The sequence below is a fragment of the Rhinopithecus bieti genome, unplaced genomic scaffold (genome assembly GCF_001698545.2).
Source record: "Rhinopithecus bieti isolate Rb0 unplaced genomic scaffold, ASM169854v2 scaffold_79622, whole genome shotgun sequence".
NCBI lineage: Eukaryota > Metazoa > Chordata > Mammalia > Primates > Cercopithecidae > Rhinopithecus > Rhinopithecus bieti.
Window position 1 is genome coordinate 208,526 of NW_016829846.1, and position 4,923 is coordinate 213,448.

The following is a 4,923-nucleotide window of genomic DNA, read 5'->3' on the forward strand; positions in this document are numbered from 1 at the left end:
CAAGCCACATCAGCATGGGTGGCCCCTGTATGTGGCAACCAGAAGTATCAGGAAATAACGCTCCCAGCCCTGTCCTAAGTCAATGAGAAAGAAGTTGATGAATAAATACCCCACCTTCCTTGCCTCTAGGGCAGAACAATCTGAGGCTTATTCTGGACTGTCTTCCAAGGTCCCCAGCATGGACCAGTTGTCCGGAGCTGCTTGTGTTCAGGAATACGTCTTTCATTGTCTGTTTCCCCATCCCTGACTCAGCTCCCCTTTCTGTTACCAATGCTTCTAAGGATTAGTGCCCAAAGAAACTACTCCCACTCAAATCCTCTCCTCCAGGAATGCTTTTGGGGAAACCCAAGTGAAGACACGGGCAATTCACCAGCTGAAGATCGAGTCTATCCCATGGCAGGGCGGGCAGATGTACCTCTCTAATAAGTGAGATGCACCCTGGGATATCAGCTGGAGGAGGGGCAGAATTTAGATCACACTCATGGGTCAGAAAAACAGGCTATGGAGTAGTTCTCCCCAGAAAAGCATTATTGATCTTGTCCAATGAAACAAACACAAACAAACAAACTGGGAGATTTCAAGGCAAAAAGTTAATGGAAAACAATGTCCCACAGGTTACCTAAGATTGAACGATAACACTGCAAATCCATCATTAGGATCTCAGCTAAGGTCTACAGTTTAGTCTAATCATTGAAAATTTATTGCCATCACCTGGAACAATTGTTCTCATCTTTATCAGGTGCAAATCACCTTGTAGAAATGAATGGTTTCATGTCTCTCTACCATCCTGAACTGCAATCCATAGACAATGTAATGACCCACCATGTAATTTTTTAATCTGTAAGTGCCCTAACTCAACACATGGAGAAATAAAAGGTGAGTAATTATGTAAATGAACGTCATGTACTGGTGCATCTACATGAACACCCCCAGGCGGGAGCTCACTGGACGACGACATGAAGAATCCTGACGTTTGCCACAACCTGTGGGGTCTCCGGGCATGGAAGCATTGCCACTTCGGGCTCATTCCGCAGCCCAGTGGCTGACGGATACCAGCAGCAGCGCTGCCATTGATGGCAAGAGATTCCAAAAGTGCCAACAATTGTTGAAGTTTCCACCAAGACCAGTGACAACTTCCCATGATTTCCCGACAGTGTCATTCCTGTGGAAACTGATGTCTATGCACCGTAGGAAAGATGCATCTATACCGTCGTCGGTGGCCTGTACTTTTGCATGTACGCTTTCAAGGTGAAATGGCAAGTGGTCGAGTGCAAGTGCTGACAGCAGACCCGGAAGTGCAGCGGGTGAGCCTCGCGCCCAGGAGGCCAGAGAAGCAGGAGCCCCGGAACCTGCAGTGCAGCGAGTGCGCATGCGCATAGACGGGGCCCAGTAGCTGACCCCGGCCCTGCAGTTCCCTTCCGGTGCAGCATGCAGAGACGCAAAGCCCGGGCCACGACGACGACTCCTCAAGTACCCATGTTTTAAGAAACCCTCAAACAGATTGGGTAGTGCTTCCCTGGGGGCGGGTTTCTGGGCAGGTGCCCGGACAGTGCCCAGGAGCTGACCCCGGCCCTCCCGCTCACTTCCAGTCCAGCACGCCGAGACGCGAAGCCAGTGCCAGGTCGACTACCCCTCAGGTACCGATGTTTTCAGAAACCGTCAAACAATTGGGTAACGCTTCCCTGGGGGCGGGTTTCTGGACAGATGCCCATGTTGAACTCAGTGTGGACTTGCGGCGTCTTGCGGTTCTGTACATTAATATGACAGCCGTGATTCCATCCTGCTTCACCAACGCACATGCGTTTTCTCTCCTCTTAGGGGCCCTGTTTTCTGTTACAATGGATCGAGATTTAGAACAGGCTGTGGATCGCGCAGAGAATATCATTGAAATTGCCCAACAGAGACCTCCTAGGAGGAGATATTCACCTAGGGCGGGAAAACTCTGCAGGAAAACTTTATGACATTTATGTAGAAGAATGTGGAAAAGAGCCTGAGGATCCTCAGGAATTGAGAAGCAATGTAAACTTGTTAGAAAAACTTGTTAGGAGAGAGTCCTTGCCATGTTTATTGGTCAATCTATACCCAGGCAATCAGGGATATTCTGTGATGCTCCAGAGAAAAGATGGGTCCTTTGCAGAGACCATTCGACTCCCTTATGATGAAAGAGCATTGCTCGACTACTTGGATGCAGAAGAATTACCCCCTGCTTTGGCTGATGTCCTTGATAAAGCTTCGGTTAACATTTTTCATAGTGGGTGTGTCATAGTAGAAGTTCGTGACTACAGGCAGTCCAGTAATATGCAACCTCCTGGTTATCAAAGCAGGCATATTCTCCTACGTCCAACGATGCAGACTTTAGCCCATGATGTGAAGATGATGACAAGAGATGTCCAGAAATGGAGCCAGGAAGACAAGCTGCAGCTTGAGAGCCAATTGATCTTAGCGACAGCTGAACCACTGTGTCTCGATCCTTCTGTAGCAGTCGCCTGCACTGCAAACAGGCTGCTGTACAACAAGCAAAAGATGAATACCAACCCGATGAAACGGTGCCTCCAGAGGTATTCGTGGCCCTCTGTAAGGTCACAGCAGGAGCAGTCTGACTGTCCACCTCCTCCTGAGCTGACAGTGTCGACTTCTGGCCAAAAAGAAAGAAAAGCAGGTCAGCCTTGTGAGCTGGACATTGCTAAAGCAGGAAGTTGTGTAGACATGTGGAAACGTAGATCCTGTGATTTGGCCATGCCTTCGGAAGTGGATGTGGAGAAACTTGCTAAAGGGTGTCAGCCCGTCACAGCTGCTGAGCCAAAGCTCCCAGTCTGGCCAGCCCAGGAGGTAGAAGACCCTTTCGGATTTGCATGGGAAGCTGGCTCTCAGGCCTGGGACACCAAGCCAAGCATCATGCAGTCATTTAATGATCCACTTCTCTGTGAGTAAAATAACAGCCCCGTAAAAAGGCCAGGCAGAAGGAGCAGAAGTCTCCCTGGCAAAGCCAACAACTTCCACAGTAATGACCATTCAGCTAGGTCTCAGAGCCTGGGTCAGAGACGTAGATGACTGAGAGAGGAGCAGTGAGTCAGGCCCAGGAATCGGAATGCATAGCAAGAGTCAAGGTCCAGGCAAGAATGTCACACGACTCCAGTGGCCCCAAAGCCCACGAATGTCAGTACAGCTCTCTTCATGGAAACAACAGAACAGCCTAAGCCTTGTGTCGGGTCCAATCTTCAAGCATACTGGGACAAGGGAAGAATATCCACCTCTCATGCCACCCAACTTCAAACTCAAGCTCAGGAAAGAATTTCTCAAGATAACAGTTTTCCCCACACACAGGGCAGGCAGCATCTCTTACAGCGTCCTTTTCCTGCTGCTGCTGCTTGCTGCATCCTGCCGCTTCATGCCACGATCTCCTGCTGCTAGCAGGTTGCTACTGACTGCTCCTGCCGCTACTCCCGCTGCTAGCTTGCTGCGACTGACTGCATTCCTGCTCCTGCTCACTGGCTCCTGTTCCTGCCGCTCGACTGCCAGACGCTACTGCCGCAAGCTGAGCCGCTACTGCTGGCTGCTGCTGCTCCTGCTCTGCATACCTGCTCCTTGCTGGCTGCTGCTGCTCCATGCTCAACGCTCCTGCTCCTGCTCCTGCTGTATCTGCCTGCATATATCATGCAAGCACAAGTCATTCTCAGAAGCCCGTCTGTGCATTTCATTCAAGTTAGGCAGGCCCCGTCCAGGCTGACCCAGCCCCCACCAGATTCAATAAAAAATAGCCCCAGCCGTGAGGGTCAGACAGGCTCCACTGGCCTAAAGGCCATCAACATGGAGGGCCCAGTCCGGGCAGCCAGGCTTTGGGTAGCAGTTCGGAGCCTGTGCAGGCCCCTGGCTTGGTGGCCTGGCTCCTGCGAATCAGGGCAGGTTGGCAGTTCAGTCCATCAGGAGGATATCCAAACTACCAGAATGCAAGGCCGGGTGCAGCACACCGTCAAATACTCTCAAAGCACCCCTTCAGTTTTTCCTAAAATACTCCTTGAAAAGGTCTCAGAAGCCCATTACTGTTCCTCCAGGTTCCGCAGAGGGCTCCGTGGTTATTGAGCAGGCACGCAGCAGCAATTCCAATCAGCTGGTTTTTCCCTGCAGCAGCTCAGCAGCACCACAGACTGCATCACCGTCCGCCAGGAGCCACAGAGTATCACAACAAATAGGAAGTATTGAGCACTCAAGGGCAGGCCTTCCCTGCTCAGCAGCTTCTAACGTGAACCCCACTTGGACGCAGGTAGTGGTCTGCAGCACAACACAGCCCCAGGCAAGCTGGGTTGAGGTCGGCTTGACCTCCGCCCAGGTTCTCAGGGCAGGTATCCCAGCTCCCCTCTCGTCTTTGAGGGCAAAAATAGACAGCAGAGCCACAGCTGCGGCTGAAGCTGCAAATGCGGACACAGCCGCAGCTGCCACAGACAGCGCTGCCACAGCCGCCCATGCTGCAACTGCCCAGCAGCAACGTCACAGGCCCACAGCCGCTGCAAAGCCAACAGTCACAAGCAGACCACAGCCACAGCATATCCAGTCACAGACGCAGACAGATTGAGAGTCCATGCAGCAGCACCAGGTTTATTGGCAAACAGGCGCCTGTTCAGATTAGTGCAGCCACAATCCAGGATGGGCAAGACAGCGAGCCAGTCACCACCCCCCCCGGATAAGTTCAGACGAAGGGAGGCAGCCAAACCCCCTCCAGCGCCCTGACCGGAACCAATGGCTTGTGGTTAGCTTTGTCCTCTTTTAAAAAAAGCACAGGAGCACTGACCCAAATCGAAATTCCCAGTTATATTTTACTTGAGTTTTGAATGTTTTTTATTCCATCATGTTTTGATATATTACATTTTAAAATACACACCTTTACACAGAAAGCCACACAATCCACTGATTTTTTTTAGAAACAGG

General features: G+C 51.2%; 1 pseudogene; it reads left to right on the plus strand.

Annotated features, from left to right (window-relative positions):
• The first annotated feature begins 1,838 nt into the window (after positions 1 to 1,838).
• Positions 1,839 to 4,682, plus strand: LOC108524110 (transcription factor SPT20 homolog-like 1; annotated as a pseudogene).
• Positions 4,683 to 4,923: the final 241 nt, after the last annotated feature.